The sequence below is a fragment of the Narcine bancroftii genome, chromosome 2, assembly GCF_036971445.1.
Source record: "Narcine bancroftii isolate sNarBan1 chromosome 2, sNarBan1.hap1, whole genome shotgun sequence".
Lineage (NCBI taxonomy): Eukaryota > Metazoa > Chordata > Chondrichthyes > Torpediniformes > Narcinidae > Narcine > Narcine bancroftii.
The window spans coordinates 118,093,344-118,111,944 of NC_091470.1; positions in this window are offsets into that span (position 1 = coordinate 118,093,344).

Genomic DNA, 18,601 nt, shown 5'->3' on the forward strand with positions numbered 1-18,601 from the left:
AATCTTCCAACCATGTCTGTCTTCGGCCTTATTCATTGTCAGGGAGAGGCCAAGCGTAAACTTATTCAACCACACATCATATTCCCCCTGGACAGCCTTTAAGGGAGTTTTGTGAGATTGTGTAAGATACCTCACATTACCTCTAAATAAAGGTTGTACCTTTTTTATCTGGTGCTTTGTGGTCTGGAAACTCCCATGGACCAGGATGTTTGAATCTGCCACAGTCAGTACAAACTCCTTACAGACAGTGCGGGGCTCGAACCCCAGTCCCGATCACTGGCACTGTAAAGGTTGAATCTGCCACAATCGGGACCGGGGTTCGAGTCCCACACTGTCTGTAGGGAATTTGTACTGATGGCGGAAGATTCAACCTTTACAGCGCCCAGTGATCGGGACCAGGGTTCAAGCCCCGTGCTGTTTGTAGGGAGTTTGTACTGACGGCGGCAGATTCAACCTTTACAGTGCCAGCAATCAGGACTGGGGTTTGAGTCCCACGGTGTCTGTAAGGAGTTTGTACTAACTCCCTGATTGCTGTAAAGACGTTGCACTAACCACTACTCTACCTGTGCTGCCCCACAGTATTATTTCCTGTTTTAAGCTTGGTTTGACCTTTTATATGTTTACATAGGGGGTTCCCTTAGGGATCAATTTCTGGCACTTTCCGTGGTCCGGCAATGGCCGAATATCACTGAATTAAAGAGGTACAACCATATTCTGGACTTAACTCTCAGCTCCCTCAGGCAAAGAAACAATTGACATTAAACCACAATACATCACTAAGTATATTTAAGTCGGCCATCTCCCACCCTAATATATCCCAGTTTCCTTACAATGACTGTCTGAGAGGCCTGGAAACTTTTTCAGCCAACTAACAGCGCCTGCTTTGGATAACTATTAATGAGTTTGGGGAATGGGGATTAATTAACACAGCCCTTCAAGTACGTCTATGCAGGCAATAGCTAAATGATGGTGAAATGATTTCGAGAGACTGTATTGATATTCAAGGTCTTAAAATTGGGGCCAGCATTAACAACGCAAATAAATTGGAACAATCCGCAGCAGAGGGAACTGGAAGATAATCTAAATGCTTGAGGGAAAGAGGATGGTGAAGACAGAAAAAGCAGGTCTGTGATTTGAATGCCTGGCTTGAGGAAGATAGCTCATAGCTCGGGAAGTGGTAATCCATTTGCCTAAAGCACTCCGCACCCTGCCTTGTGTTTCGGGGAAGAAGGGAAACAACCCTGGGCTTCCAGTGGGTCTGAAGGAGTGGAAGTATGTTGATAAGTGGCAGAGGTTGTCCGAGCTGAGACAATGATAATAGGGAACTAGTGAGAGTGACTTTGGAAGGGCAAAGGAAATCTGAATGAAGTCACAAAGTTCTTCAAGAATTGGGCAAGTGAACTGTTGACTTCATCAGTGTTGACATGAACGTTTGTAAAATAGTGAGGAAGTAATAGGAGCTTTTCTTGCGGTCAGGAGTGATGAATGCATGACATTGTTTTGGGCTTCCACTTCTGAAATCCAGAAGTGCAGCCATTTCACGGCAGAGCATTTAGTGTACTGACAAATGACAGATTTTTGAGGTGAAAACCAGTCCTTTAGCAAAGCTGGCGAGTATTATGATTTTGACACAGCCTTAAGGTCATGGAGCTGGCTGTCCCAAGTCCTGTTTAATTTGCAATTGTAGGGAAACTGAGATATTTGGGATGGCCTCGGTTTAAGTTCAAAAAAAAAGAAAAGAAGACTGTATTTAATGGCATTTAGGACCCCTTGTTTTTCCCAAAAAATTGCCTCAAAAAACACCCCGCATCCTATACACGAAGGTGACATTTTGGTGCCGCCATTTTAGGCACCGAAATACAAATGTAGTGGAGGCATTCATCCACAAGATGATGACAGGAGGAAAGTGCTCAAACTACTCACCCAGCTTCAAAAATCCCGTGGAGGTGCTGAGGCTGTCCAGGTAGCGGGCCCACACCTTCGCGGACCACTTTCCGGAGTCGCCGCTGCTGCTGCTCACTTCCCTCGGTGACAAGTCTCGCTCGCTCTCTCCCTCCCTCCTGTGCACTCACTTTCTCCCTCCTTCCTGCCTGCTCGCTCCCTCCTTCACCCTCGTGCTCTCCCATGGTGCTTTAAGAAGGCAAGCGCTGGGCCTCAATGATCAGGCATTGTTTGATGGACATGGCCCCTGAGCAAATATGAATGAGGCATGGGGGGGCTCAACAGACTACTCGCTCGCGGTTGCCCGCCCGCCCCCCCCCCCCGTGCCTCATTCAATCTGTTCGATGAGCCATGCTCGTTGAACAAAGGCTCAGCATTTGGCCCAGTGCTCCCCACAAAGCAAGTAATATTGTCTGCTCCCTGTAACAGTGGGCCTGGGCCTGCCCGTGGCCCTGGCTTCTCTCCCTCCCGCTCTTATGAGCCTGCTGGTCCCAGCATACCTATCAATCAATCAACGTTGGTGCAGTGGGGAGGGAGGCAGCTTGAGCCTCGCCGTGTTGTGGGAAGGAGAATGTGTTGGTGCTGTTGCTCGTGTGTGAGGGGGCTTCAGCATCTCAGCCATGCAAGGCTGAAGGGTTTCCATCGAGGAGAGTGAAGAAAAATACACTAAAACAAAAGTTTCCTGAAATTTCACACTAAAAATGGTTGGGGGTGGGGCGAAGATCTTACATGTCAGTGGGTCCTATATGCCATCAATAAAATGGGAAATAAGGAAAGGGAAGAAGGATCAGTACAAAATATAAAAACAGAGAGCAAAATATTTACTATAAAATGGAAGAAGGTGGCTAGAGTCAACATAGGTCCCTTGGAAGAGGAGAAAAGGAGATTGATATTGAGTAATGGGGCATTGAACAGATTTTTTTTTGTTAGTCTTCACAGTGGAAGACATGTCCTGCATGCCAAAGAGTGGATGTGAAGGGAGGTGAGGGATATGGGGAAAAGGCAGGTCAGTGGAGTTGAGTCATTGACAAGATTTGCCATGATCTCATTGAATGGCGGAGCAGGCTCGACGGGCCAAATGGCTGACTCCTGCTCCTATTTCTTATGAGCAAACTAATGGGACTGAGTGGACAAATCCCCTGGTCCAGATGGGATGCATCCCAGGTAGTGATAGAAATGGCGGGAGTTATAGTCGATGCATTGGAGGTCATTTACAAAAACTCTCTGGATTCTGGGCAGGTCCCGGCAGACTGGAAGACAGAAAATGTCACGCCACTTTTTAAAAAGGGATGTAGGCAGAAGACAGGTAGCTATCAGCCAATTCATTTATCGTCTGTAGTCGGGAAAATGCTTGAAGCTGTCAGTGAGACATTTCGAACGAAGGGGTTCCATCAGGCAAGTGCAGCGTGGATTCAGAAAGGGCAGGTCTTGTTTGACAAACTTGCTGGAGATCTTTGAGGATATAATGGGTGGCATAGATAGAGGGGAACAGGTTGATGTTGTATATTTGGATTTCCAGAAGGCGTTTGATAAGGTGCTGCACAAGAGACTTATCAATAAGATATAGATGAATGAAGTCGGGGGAAGAATATTGGCATGGATTGAAGATTGGTTAACTGACAGAAGCCAGTGAGTCAGGATAAATGGGTATTTTCTGATTGGCAGATAGTGGTGTGGTGGTACACAACCGGCCTACTGCAGGGGGAAACCACTATACCTGGAGAAGTGTAAGGGGACAGGACAACACCTGGCCGGCTGCCAATCAGTCAGCCTGAATGGATCAAGCCTCACTCAGTTGGGTGTCAATCACCCTGTGGGATATAAACCTGCTCCGGCCTCCCGAGGCCTCACACAGAGTTCTGTGGAAGTCTTTGTGGATTAAAGCCTGTTGTATAGTCTTTACCTGTGTGTGTCTGATTCTGTCCAACAGTGCACCACAAGTGGTAAGTGGGGTGCCTCAGGGGTTGGTGCTGTTCACCATTTACATTGAGGATTTGGAAGCAGGGACAGTGTGTAGTGTGGCCAAGTTTGTGGATAATACTAAATTGAGTGGAAAAGCAAACTGTACAGAGGATGTGGAGAAGCCGCAGAAGGATCTAATTAAGTTAGGTAAGTGGGAAAAGGTCTGGCAGACGGACTACAACATTAGTAAATGTGAGATCATCCACTTTGGTAGGAAAAATAGAAGAGCAGATTATTATTTAAATGATGAAAGACTGCATCATGCTGTATTGCAGAAGGACTTGGAAGGGTTTGGGCAAGAATCGCAAAATATTTGCAGGTACAACAGGTTATTAAGAAAGGAAATGGAATGTTTGCCATCGCTAGAGGAATTGAATTCAAGAGCAGGGATGTCATGCTGCAACTGTACAAGGTACTGGTGAGGCCGCACCTAGAGTACTGTGTGCAGTTCTGGTCTCCATACTTGAGGAAGGATTATCTGGCCTTGGAGGCAGTCCAGAGGGGGTTCACCAGGTTGATCCCGGAAACAATGGGGTTGACCTACAAGGAGAGACTAAATCATCTGGCATTATACTCACTCGAATTACATAGGAACATAGGAAGTAGGAACGGGAGTAGGCCAAAAATGGCCCATCGAGCTTGCTCCGCCATTCAATACAATCATGGCTAATCTAATTTATGACCTAACTCCACCTACCTGCCTTCTCCCCATATCCCCTAATTCCTCTATCATATAAAATTTATCTAACCGAATTTTAAATATGTTTAATGAAGAATGAGTAGAGATCTTACAGAAACATAAAATTATGAAAGGGGTAGATAAGATAGAGGCAGGAAAACTGTTCTTACTGGTAGATAAGACCAGAACTAGGGGACACAACCTCAAGATTCAGGGGAGTAGATTTAAGATGGAGATGAGAAAAAACTGTTTTTCCCAGAGAGTCATGAATCTATGGAATTCTCTGCCCAGGGAAGTAGTTGAGGCTACTTCATTAAACATATTTACATCAAAAAGGAATGAAGGGATATGGGGAAAAGGCAGGTCGGTGGAGTTGAGTTAATGATCAGATCAGCCATGATCTTTTGAATGGGGGAGCAGGCTCAATGGGCCGGATGGTCGACTCCTGCTCCTATTTCTTATCTTCTTATGTTCTAAATATCATAATCTCACACTCACTCACTGTTACATTTGCAACCAATCACAATCTGTTTTAATTACATCTCAATGAAGATTAAAAAAAACTTTCCATTCAGTGGCACAGCTGTGCCATGATTTACCATACTGCATTTGAAAGATAGTACATACTCACATATTTTCAATGCTAAATCCTTTTATTCATTGTTCTTTCAGTTTTAAGGTTTATCACACTGTAACTAAGAGAAAATTTTGCAATCAGTCTCCCTGTTTTTGATTCTAATTTATTGCTAATCAACGGTCGTTTTTTGCTTTGAAAGCAAGTGGAGTGGAGCGTGGATGAAAGCTCTGACGACAATAAGGAGAACAAATGCTTTTATTAGCTCATAACTGAGGGTCGGGTCTCACAGTAGCCTTCAGAAGGGGTCTGGGTTTAGGCAGGAAACGAGGGTTATAAGTGAGCACATGGGGGCAGAGCTGGGAGGCAGATCCAGCCATCAGCGCAACAAACCACCAGTGAAGCCCTGTTCACTGAATTCACCCCTTCCTGTAGAATTTAAGGTTTGTGAATTAAGACAGAACATGGATTCAGAAGAAAGGTTGAAAAATTTAGTTATTTACAAATTTACAGATTTAAGTGGTTCGAGGGTCTGAAGATCCTGATGGAGCATTTTAGCACCGGTGGGCCTTAGGTCTCCTGGTCCCCTTGTGAGGGAGGAGAGGTGGGCTTGGTCTCTGGCTCTAAGGTGGAGGGGGGTGCACTTCCCTCCTGAACTGGATCCGGAGACCCTGACTGGGGGTGGTGGGATAGAGCTCCATGGGTCGCAGCGACCCATGGACCCACCAGAATACTGGTGGGTGACAGGTCCCTGATAGAGACTGTGTCCTCCTTGCCATCTAGGTACTCCAAATAGGCGTACGTGGGATTGGTGTGGAGCAGTTTCACCCTTTCCACCAGGGAGTCTGTCTTGATTCTCCACTGGACCAGGAGTAATGACCCAGACCGGGAATGTAGTTCCCGATGCCGACCTCTTTAAAAATTGAATAGGAGCTCGTGAGGAGTAGCATTGGTCACGGTACATAATAGCGACTGGATGGAATGGAGCGCCATAGGGAGGACTTCCTGCCAGCGTGAGACTGGAAGCCTTTTTGACTTCAGGGCCAGTTTGACAACCTTCCAGACCGTGGTGTTGTCCTTTTCAACCTGCCCGTTCCCATGGGGGTTGTAGCTAATAGTCCTACTGGATGCCAGCAGGTACTGATGTAGCTCATCACTCATAAAGGATGAGCCTCAGTCACTTTGAATATAGCTGGGATACCCGAACAGGGCGAAAATGAAATCTAAGGCCTTTATGACTGATGAAGTAGACGTGTCTGGACATGGAATGGCGAATGGAAAGCGGGAATACTCATCAACGATAGAGAGGAAGAAGATGTTCCCGTTCGTGGAGGGTAGAACTCCCTAAAAATAAACACTGAGCCGTTCAAAGGGCATGGATGACTTAATCAGGTGTGCCTTTGCTGGGCGGTCTGCGCAGACCTGGCAAGACCAGGTCATTTCTCTGACATCTTCCATGGAGTAGGGCAGATTGTGCACCTTAACAAAATGAGCTATGTGGGTGACCCTTGGAAGGCAGAGCTCATTATGTAGAGTCGCGGTTGGCCTGTGTGTACAGAGGCACAGCTTCCTCTGGATAAGGCATCTGGAGAGTCATTAATGGCTCCTGGTCGATAGGCAATGTCATAATTGTAAGGTGGAGAGCTCGATTCTCCACCTACCAGTCTTGTCATTGTTGATTTTGCCCCTATTGACGTTATTAAACATAAATGCGACCGAGAATAAATTTCCTACCAGCCAGGTAGTGTCTCCAGTGCCTCTACAATGGCTTGAGCTTCCTTTTCCACAGATCAGTTCTGGAGCTCATGGCCTTGCAATGTCTGGGGAAAAAAATGCAACCTGCCTGGCTGCCTGGTTGAGGGGTAGCAGCCAGGGCTATGTCTGAAGCATCGCTTTCCACTTGGAAAGGTACATTCTCGTCCACTGTGTGCATGGCAGCTTTCGCAATGTGGTTCTAGAGGTAGTTAAAAGCCTTTTGGGCTTCAGCTGAGAGGAGGAATTTAGTAGTTTTTAAGAGAGGACAAACCTTATCAGCATATTGTGGGATCTACTGGGCATAATACGAGAAAAACTCCAGGCATCTCCTCAAAGCCTTTGTGGTCTTGGGAATGGGGAGGTCTAACAGGGGGCGCATCCTATCGGGATCGGAGCCAATGATGTCATTCTTCACCATGTAGCCGAGGATAGCCAGACGTTAGTCCTGACTACTCACTTGCCAGAGTTATACATGAGTTTCAGGGCTTTTGCTGAAGAAAACTTTGGAGGTTGGCGTCATGGTCTTCCAAGGTGTGACCACAGATGGTGACGTTATCGAGGTAGGGGAAGGTAGCCTTCAACCCATACTCATCCACCATTCTGTCTGGAAGATAGAAACCCCATTAGTGATACCGAAAGGGACCCTCTGGAATTGATAGAGATGACTATTAGCCTCAAATCCCGTATATGGATAGTCCTCAGAATGGATTGGCAGCTGGTGATAAGCACCTTTCAGGTCGATGGTTGAATAGACCTGATACTGCACAATATCATTCACCATGTCTGCAATTCGAGGCAGGGGGTAAGCATCCAGGAGTGTGTACCGATTAATAGTTTGGCTATAGTAAATTATTTTCCCCTTTTACCCCTATCAATTGTGCTTTCCATGGGCTGGTGCTAGGTTCGATGATACCTTCGTTGAGCAGATGTCGTGTCTCAGATGTCATAAAATCTTGGTCGGCTGTGCTGTTCCTCCTGCTCTTGGTAGCAATAGGTTTGCAGTCTGAGGACAGATTCGGGAAGAGAGGATGGGGGGGGGGGTCGATATTCAGTGTGGAGAGGCTGCACGTGGGTTCTGATTTTAGGCGCCCTCCATTCCGATATGTTACAGGGGGAGGGGACCAGAATACTCCAAGGTCACGCTTTTAAGGTAACACAGGAAGTCCAGACCCAACCACACCAGAGCACACAATTTATCAAGTACATACAAGCGAAATTTAAAGAATTCCCCCCCTTCAAATGACAGATGTACTCTACAATGTTGTTGAACACGCATAAATTGTGAATGAGATGCAAGGAATACTAGATAATTGGAAGGATCCATCTTTAGGTTGTATTCTTGTGCAGTCTGTGAGTCTATGAAGCTTTCAGTAGAGCCCGTGTCGATAAGGCATTGAGTGGAGTGTCTGTTTACCTTCAGTCACTATGGAGTTGCTGAGCTGGTGAGGTCCAGAACCACAAAGGCTAGGTCTCCATACTCCTCACTCGAGTGGGCCCCACCGTCCTGGGTTGTCCTGCATGGGTAGATGGCGCAGACCTCATGGCGCGGCAAGATGGCCGCCCTCCTTTCTCCTCTGATGATGATGGCGCTATGTTTGACTTTGAGTCTGGACAAGATGGCTTGGGGCTGAAATCAGATCTGGGAGTGGTGCAGGGTGCAGAGCGGAAAATCCTTGCCCAATGCCCTTCCTTGCCACATCTGCAACACACTGAGTCTTTAGCTGAACATTGATATTGAGGGTGCTTGTTCTTGCCGCAGAAAAAGTGTTCCCTAGCATGGGAAGTGGCAGCCATTAGGGCTGAGGTAATGGGAGCAGGTGGTCCATGGAAGGGGTCACCTGGGTGAGCAAGCTCGCTGGCTTCAAGGTCATCGTTCTTGAGCTTGGCCTGTTCCATCGATTTGGCCAGTTCAAAATGGCTAGCCAGGTCCTTCTTTCCTGACTCGAGCAGTCACTGCCTCATGTACCTTGAGTGGACCCCCGCAACTAGAGTGTCCTGGATCTGTTCTTCCTTACGAGCATGGCCCGTAGCCACTTCGTACCTGCACTTCTAAGCAAGCGTCCACAGATCCAGCAGGTTGTCATTGATGGTCTCTCCTGGTCATTGGCAACGTAGAGCAAGTCAGTGCCTCGCTAGGACCTCGTTTTGCAACTTCGGGTATCGAGCCTTCAATGCCTCGATGGCAACATCATCAATCCCTGATGACCGCATACCCTTTCGTTCTTACCCTCAAAATGAGTGAGCCCCTCCTGAGTTTATCTGTGTGGTGGACGTCTCTGATCACATTCAGGTAGGCCTGGAAGCAGTCTACCCAGTCTGTGAACTCCTCAGCCACGTCGGGGGACAGAGGGTCTATCAGCAGCGAACCTGGCTTGAGTAGCGCTTTCATCGTTTAGGGAATGAGCTCATAAAACTGTAGCGTGAATAAAAGCTCTCACGACAGGAGGGAAACCTACACTTTTATTAGCTTATAACTATGGGTAGGGTCTTACAGTAGTCTTCAGAGGAGTTCTGGGTTTAGGCAGGAAACCAGGGTTATATATGTACAGATAGGGGAGGAGCCAGGAGGAGGGGTCAGCCTCCAGCACAACACACTACCAGTGAATCTCACTTCACTGCATGGAGTAAACTCAAATTCTCTTGCAGAAACATTTAGCGGCCACAGCTTTTTGTCATAACAGTTCACAATTTGATTGAACTCAGGCAACACGTAGATCTGAAATAAACACAGAAAATGTCTCCAGAATAATAGCTCTTTCCCTTTCTATGGACTTGCTGAGTGACTCCAATATTTTCTGGATTTTTAAAAAATCTCTGATTATCACCATTTGCAGTATTTTCTGTAAATTTCCGCACTGTTCACCAAACTTCTATTTTTTTTGTGAAATTTAGATTTAAATTTAGACATTTCGACCCACGAACCCAATTTACACCCCATTAATTTTGAATGGTGGGAGGAAACCTGAGCCCTGGATAAAACCCATGCAGACATGGGAAAAAGGTACAAACTCCTTAAGGACAGTGCGGGTTTCGAACCCCAGTCATGGTCGTTGGCACTGTAAAGGCGCGATGTTAACCATTACGCTGACCGCTCTTCCCAGTGTTCTGATGCCATCAAACCCAACCTCTCAGAGGATGTAGAAGCACCTGTCTTCCTCTGGAGAACGGAGCAATGGTGATAACGCAAACAAAAGTGCGCAAATAACAGCATTTTACAGGCATTGGCATTTACTGAGGGTAATGAGGAGAGCAGAGAGATTGCTGAAGGAAAAGAATAATATTGCATCCACAATGAGTTTCTACCAAAATAAAAAAAACATTAAAGCTTGATATCTGGTTGGCGTAGCAGTTAGCACAACGCCGTTGGAGCACCAGCAACCAGGACCAGGGATTGAATCCCGTGCTGTCTGTAAGGAGTTTGTACGTTCTCTCGGTTTCACCTGGGGGCTCCAGTTTCCTCCCACCATTCAAAAACATCCCGGGGATTGTAGGTTAATGGGGTGTAAATTAAAAATATCGTCAGAATCAGATGGTTTTCAACTCAGAATTCTAAGTGAATGCATATGAGGAAATATAGCAGATAACCTCAAAGTAATTTTCGAAAACACACTGAAACTTGTAAAATCTCATGTCGCTCCATGAGAAATGAGAAGGAAAGCAGAGAATTCCAGGCCAGTGAGAGGGTTAGTGTTCCAACAACCCGCAATGGATTTCTGAATGATTAGAGCACTAGGGATGTTAACTGTATGGCTTTCCCGCAAAATCGAGAGATTATTAAATAAGAATTGAAGTTCTTGGAATGGAGGTTAAATTATTTGAGATCCTCAATCATTGATTGGGAAACTGAGCAGCCACATCCCACATTATGGTCTGAGTGTTCAACGAGATGCTCTATCTCCTCAGACAGGTTCCAGCTCAGCTCTATTATAGATTACTTCTAGTCTTTTTAGGCCATGCATTTTATACACAAAAAGGTTTGGAGTTGCAAATTGACTGGCTCAATGAAATCAGTGGCAAATAAAAGCCCTTGGGACAGCATTTTGCTGGGTTTTTATCCATCTCCCGTAATGCCATTGGCACAGATCCGAGAGAAACAGCATTGCTGTGCTTAGTGAGTAAAGAGTAGGATTGGGTCTGGCTAATGTTTAGGTAAAAACATCATGAGCTGGGAATGTAGAAGGAGTCACCCAGTGCTGGGCCGTAACAAGATGCAGTTGTGACCTTGTACTCTCAAGATAAGAGTGGGGATGACAAATTGATGTGCAGGAAACTAGCAGAGAAGGATAGCAACAGTTCATTCACTGGACAATGTCATGGTATGATAATTTACTAAGTACGTAACAACAACCAACTGAAAAACCTCACAAAGATAAGCGTATACAGAGCCGTTGTCATACCCACACTCCTGTTCGGCTCCGAATCATGGGTCCTCTACCGGCACCACCTACGGCTCCTAGAACGCTTCCACCTGCGTTGTCTCCACTCCATCCTCAACATCCATTGGAGCGCTTTCATCCCTAACGTCGAAGTACTCGAGATGGCAGAGGTCGACAGCATCGAGTCCACGCTGCTGAAGATCCAGCTGCGCTGGATGGGTCACGTCTCCAGAATGGAGGACCATCGCCTTCCCAAGATCGTGTTATATGGCGAGCTCTCCACTGGCCACCGTGACAGAGGTACACCAAAGAAAAGGTACAAGGACTGCCTAAAGAAATCTCTTGGTGCCTGCCACATTGACCACCGCCAGTGGGCTGATAACGCCTCAAACCGTGCATCTTGGCGCCTCACAGTTTGGCGGGCAGCAACCTCCTTTGAAGAAGACCTCAGAGCCCACCTCACTGACAAAAGGCAAAGGAGGAAAAACCCAACACCCAACCCCAACCAACCAATTTTCCCCTGCAACCGCTGCAACCGTGTCTGCCTGTACCGCATCGGACTTGTCAGCCACAAACGAGCCTTCAGCTGACGTGGACTTTTTACCCCCTCCATAAATCTTCGTCCGCAAAGCCAAGCCAAAGATCCTAAGGTATATAAAAAACACCACTTGCTGATAACGGCAGAATGCGCCTTCTCCAACTAACACTGTTAGTTGCAAGTGTTACAATCCGGCAATAAAGAACAAGGAACCTTGATTTCGACTCAGTCTGGTGTTTGACTCACTCATTCATGAACAAAGCAGACCTAACACTATGTACTGCGATCTTGGCCAAGCCTAGCCTTCCAAGTATGGACATGAAGGTAGGTGTAGTGCTGCCTGAGGTTGTCATAAAGAGTCACCCTCTTAATCTGGCACATGTTAGATTTGTATAGCAGTTTGATACAGTATGGCTTATAAGTGGACAGATTCATGTCACTTCTTACAGTTTACAATGGAGCATTGCCACATTGAGATTTTGGTCACAGTTACAGGAAAGATGCGGAAGCTATGGAGAGAGTGCAGAAGAGATTGACCAGGATATTGCCTGGATTGGGAAACAAGTCTTATGAGGCAAGGTTAGCAGAGCTGGGACTTTTCTCTTTGGAGTGTTAAAGGATGAGAGAAGAAGACTTGACAGAGGTCTCCAAGATTATGAGAGGCATAGATAAGGTGGACAGCCAGCACCTGTTTCCCAGGGCAGGATAGGCAAACACCAGAAGACATGTGATCAAAGTTTAGGGGAGATATCAGGGGAAAGTTTTTTGCACAGAGAGTTGTAGGTGTCTGGAATGCATTGCCGGGAATGGTGGTGGAGGCTGAAACACTGGGGGCATTTAAGAGACTCTTAGACAGATGAAGGAAAAATAGAAGGTTAGGAGGTAGGGAGGGTTCAGTCCTTTTTTAAAAAAAAGGAATATATGGGTCAGCACAATATCGAGGGCCGAAGGGCCTGTGCTATGCAGTAGTGTTCTATGTTTTATGTTAAGACTTGCACCACCAGGTTCAGGAACAGCTGCTGCCCCTCCAACATCAGACTCCTCAACGACAAACTCATATTTACCTTTTAACTTTGCACAGTCAGTTTGTTTACATTTATTTGCTTACTTTCCTCTCTTTTGTATATGTGTCTTTTTCTTGAGTGTAGTTTACACTCCTGATAAATATTAATTCTGCCAGGCCTACGGGAAAAAGCATCTCCGGGTTGTATGTGATATCATGTACGTACTCTGACAATAAACCTGAACTTGAACTTGAACTGGAGGAAGTAGAAAGTTACCCACATTTTGGGCCTTTGATTTTATTTACACTTTACTCCCTGTGGACGCTGCTTGACCTGCTGGTTTTCTCCAGCATGTTTGTGTATAGCATGCGACCCCAGCATCCACAGGCTTTCTCGTTCAACGTTCAACAACATGGGCCAGAAACTAAATTTCATCGAAGTTTTCATCATCCCGCAATCCGTTTATTTTTCAGAGTGAAACCTGTTTATAGCCGTCCCTGGGAAGTTGAATGAGACAATTATTTGCAGTGAATCATACCCGTGACTGATAGGATTTCACCTTGGCACAACATGAGGTTATTTGGACCATGTTTTCTTTAGGTTGCCCATGGTTTGGCTCCCACAGGACCTTTGATCTGATCTGCACCATACGAGTTAAGTCAGGCATGTAGCATATTCTCGGTTATCATTAGACTGTTAGTGCTCAGTTTCCATGGCAGCACTTTATCTGAGCCTCTCCTCCACACTGCATTTAATTTTGTTTTAAATTTAGACATACAGCATGTTAACAGGTTATTTCAGCCCACAAGTCAGTACTGCCCAATTTACATCCCATTAACATACACCCCTGGTATGTTTTGAATGGTGGGAGGAAACCAGATTCGAACAAAGACATGTGGAGAATGTACAAACTCCTTACAGACAGCATGGGATTCAAAGCCCTGTCCTAATCGTTAGAGCTGTAAAGGTATTGCGCTAACTGCTACGCCAACCGTGTTCACATTCACAACATACCCACAGAGAATAGTGGGTGCCTGTCATGCATGGGTGGTGGTGGAGGCTGGTATAATTGGGGTATTTAAAAGACACAGACAGGCTGATGGATGAAAAATAAATAGAGGGTTATGGAGGTGAAGGAGGAAAGGGTTAGATTGTTGTACGGCAGCTTCAGAGTTATACAGCCTGGAAATTGATCCTTTGGCCCAATTTGCCCACGCCAACTGAAATATCTCACTTCTAAATCCATCCAATCCACGTACCCACCCAATTTATTTTTCCTACATCTTACACTGAATCTCAGGAAAATAGCAAAAGGGTAGAAAATACATCTTACCTTTCCACACCTATCTCATAATCTGTTCCACAATTCAATCAAATATTTCAATATAGGTAGATCATTATGACCAGTCACTAATTTAGTATTCTACTTATAAATAAATTCGAGTACAGATTTTTCACCTATTTTAGCTAATTCTATATTAGCCCATGTTAAAGATTTATGTAAGTCAAACATTCCATTAATAAATTTCAATTGGGCAGCTTTATAATAATTTTGAAAATGTGAAAGCTGCAAACCTCCTAATATAAATTTCAAAGTTAATTTCTCTAAAAAAAAATCTTCACAAGATCACAAGAAAAAGGAACAGAATCAGGCCATTTGGCCTATCAAGTCTGCTCCGTGAAACCTCCCTGAGTTAAACTGTTCTTGCATTTAGTTCCAAGTTCTGGCCTTATTCCTATGTCCCATGATACCCTGACTAATTAGATATCTATCAATTTCCTCTTTAAATTCCCCCAAAGATCCTGCCTCCACAGCTGCTTGTGGCAACGAATTCTACAAATCCACTACCTTCTGGCTAAAGAAATTTCTCCTCATCTCTGTTGTAAATTGGTACTTTTTAATTCTAAGACTGTGCCTCTTGTCCTGGATTCACCCAACAGGGGAAACATCTTATTTACATCCACTCTGTCCAATCCATTCATTATTCAAAATGTTTCTTTTTTTTTTTTCGAAACTTTATTTATTAATTTTAACATATGAAGAAAGTAAGTAATTCACGTACAGAAAAAATACAAAATAAAGTAATACAAGTACAAAGTAACATAGTTAATACAATACCAATCTCGGCATCTCCCCCTAACAACTAAAAACTAAGACTAAAAAAAACCCTATTTTTAACCCCTAAACCCCCCCTCCCCACCCCCACGATAAAGAGTGAAGAATTAATACTATTAGTATAATTAAAAAAAAATATATATATCTTTAAAAAAAGATCAATATATATATAAAACAAAAAAAAATATTAAGTATTAATTATTAATCCAAAAAATTTTTATTATATAAGAATATATGAAAAAACAAAAACAAAAAGAACTTAAATGAAAAAAACCAACTAATAAAAAAAACTAGAAAAAAAAGAAAAAAGAAAACATATATATAGAAAAAATATATAATAAAAAAAGTTTTTTTTAAAGAAAAAAAATGATTAATTCAAACTTATTTAAATTGTATATAATCAATAAATGGGATCCACTTTAACTCATAATAAGACATCTTATCTTGTATAGAAAAAGATATTCTTTCCATAACCAAACAAAACTTTATCTCTGAATACCACCTATCTAAAGACAATACATTTCTATTCTTCCAAGTAATCGCTATACATTTCTTGGCCACTGCCAGTGCTAAGTAAATAAAAGAGATCTGGTAATTATCTAATTCTAAATCAATCAACAGTTGCATATTCCCTAATAAAAATATATCAGGGTCTAATACAATATGAAGATTATATAGATTATTAAATACAGATTGAATACCTTTCCAAAATTGTTGTAACCGATCACACAACCAAACAGCATGTAAAAAAGTACCAGAAACCTGATCACAACGAAAACAAAGATCTGACTTACTAAAACCAAATTTTTTAAATTTTTCGGGTGTTAAATATAATTGATGTATAAAACTATAATTAATCATCGCCAATCTAGCATTAATCAATTTTCGAACACTATTACGGCAGATTTCAGACCAATCTTCTTCAGTTATTGTTAAACTTAAATCTTTTTCCCATTTCATTTTATCTTTATCCCAATCTATTTTACTTTCACTTTCCAACAAAATACGATACAAACCTGATATACAACCCTTTTTTGTAAATGAGAGCACATATTTCTCAAAATCAGTTTCAGACAGTAAATTCATTTGACGACCGCATACCTGTTTTACAAAAGATTTTAACTGATAATACACAAATATAGAATAACCTCTTATATCAAATCTCTTTTGCAATTCTACAAAAGAACAAAAATGACCTTAAAAACAGTCAGATAAATTATGTATTCCTTTCTCCTCCCATTGTTTCAAACTAGTATTAGATACCGTGAAAGGAACAAGTTGATTATTATATAATGGTAATCTTCCCGACCACTTATTTTTCAATCCCATTTTATGTAATTTACTTGTCCATAAATTCATTAAATGTTTCAATATTGGTACATCATAAGTTCGTAACAAATTTTTATTCCATCGAAATAAAAATTCATTCGAAAATTTTTCAGAAATAACTACCAATTCTATCTGTGCCCAACTAGGCGTATCTTGTGTGGCCATTAATGCGCTAAGAAATCTAAATTGAGCTGCTTCATAATAAAATTGAAAGTTAGGTAGCCGTAACCCTCCAAATTGAAAATCCCACATCAATTTTTTCCAACGCCACCCTAGGACATTTTCCTTTCCACAAAAAATCCCTAATTACTTTATATAAATCCTTAAAAAATCTTTTTTGTAAACAACAAGGAATTGATTGAAATAAATATTGTATACGAGGAAAAATATTCATTTTTATAGTATTAATTCTTCCTAATAAACCCAAAGGTAAATCTTTCCATTTAACTAAATCTGCCTTAATCTTCTTCATTAAAGGAAGATAATTAAGTGAATATAAATTTTGGTAGTCAGTATTAACATTAATTCCCAAATATTTAATTTGTTTCATCCACTTCAAATTCGTAATATTTCTAAACATTGAATAATCATCTTTACTAATTGATAAAATTTCACTTTTAGTCCAATTAACATTATAACCAGATAATTGACCATAAATCTCTAAGGAATCTTGATGTGCTGGCAGAGAAACATCAGGATCCACCAAATACAGCAAAACGTCATCCGCAAATAAATTTATTTTATAATCTTCATTCAAGACTCTCATACCTTTGATACTATCATTCTGACGTATTAAATTCAAAATGTTTCTATGAGATCCCCTCTCATTCTTCTATATTCTAATGAATAGAGTCCAAGAGCCACTAAGTGTTCCTCAAATGTTATCCTTCTCATTCCTGGAATCATTCTGGTATACCTCCTCTGTACCCTCTCCAACCTTGCTATATCTTTTCAAAACTATGGGACCTAAAACTGCACACAGTATCCAAATGAGGTCTCACCAGTACCTCATAGAGCATTATTAAAACCTCTTTATTCTTATACACAATCCCCTTTGAAATGAATGTCAACATAGCATTCGCCTTCTTTACCACTGATCCAACCTGGTGGTCAACTTTCAGGTTATCCTGCACGAGGACCCCCAAGTCCCTTTGTACTTCTGAGGTTTGAATTTTCTCCCCATCCAAATAATAATCCAACCTTTTATTTCCTCGACCAAAATGCACAACTGTACAGCATTCGCCTTCTTTACCACCGATCCAACCTGGTGGTCAACTTTCAGGTTATCCTGCATGAGGACCCCCAAGTCCCTTTGTACTTCTGAGGTTTGAATTTTCTCCCCATCCAAATAATAACCCAACCATTTATTTCCTCGACCAAAATGCACAACTGTACAGCATTCGCCTTCTTTACCACCAATCCAACATGGTGGTCAACTTTCAGGTTATCCTGCATGAGGACCCCCAAGTCCCTTTGTACTTCTGAGGTTTGAATTTTCTCCCCATCCAAATAATAGCCCGACCATTTATTTCCTCGACCAAAATGCACAACTGTACATTATATCACATCTGCCATTTCTTCGCCCATTCTCCTAAGCTGTCCAAGTCTCTCTGTAAGCTTTCAATTTCTTCTACACTTCGTAGTCTACCACCCATCTTGCTGTCTTACCATTTTTTTCCTTACCACAAAACTTTCCTAATTATTAAATTTAAATCCTTAAAAAAATTTTGAGGTATACTACAAGGAATGGATTGAAAATGATATTGAATCCTTGGAACAATCCTTAATACAATTCACTCTGCCCATTAAAGTTTTAGGTATATTATTCCATTTATTCAAATCTTTAAATTTGTTAAGCAATGGTAAATAATTCAACATATAAATTATTTAAATTTTTATCAATTTTAATACCCAAGTATTTAATTCCATTATCTGATCATTTAAATTGAACATTTGCATTGAGTATAATCTCCCTCAACCAAAGACATTTCACTTTTATCATAAAGCCACCATTATATCAAAATAAACTTTTCCCTTTTACTAGTAATAATCAATTTTTAAAGATATGGAGTTAAATGGGGATTAGAGTGATAGAAGATTGTTTTGAAGCTGATTACTTTATTTATTTCAACAAATGAAAGAGAAATATAATGTATCAAATAATACTTTTATGTGGTAAAGCCAGCACTCCGGGAAGTGAGCGCTACCAAAGACCAACAGCCCACACAGTGAAAACTGGCCCCAACAAGCGAACCGGTGGCTGAACAACAAGGGCAGTTTAAAGGCCAGTGACCCCAAAATGGCACTGGCCTTGCTCTGCAGCCAAC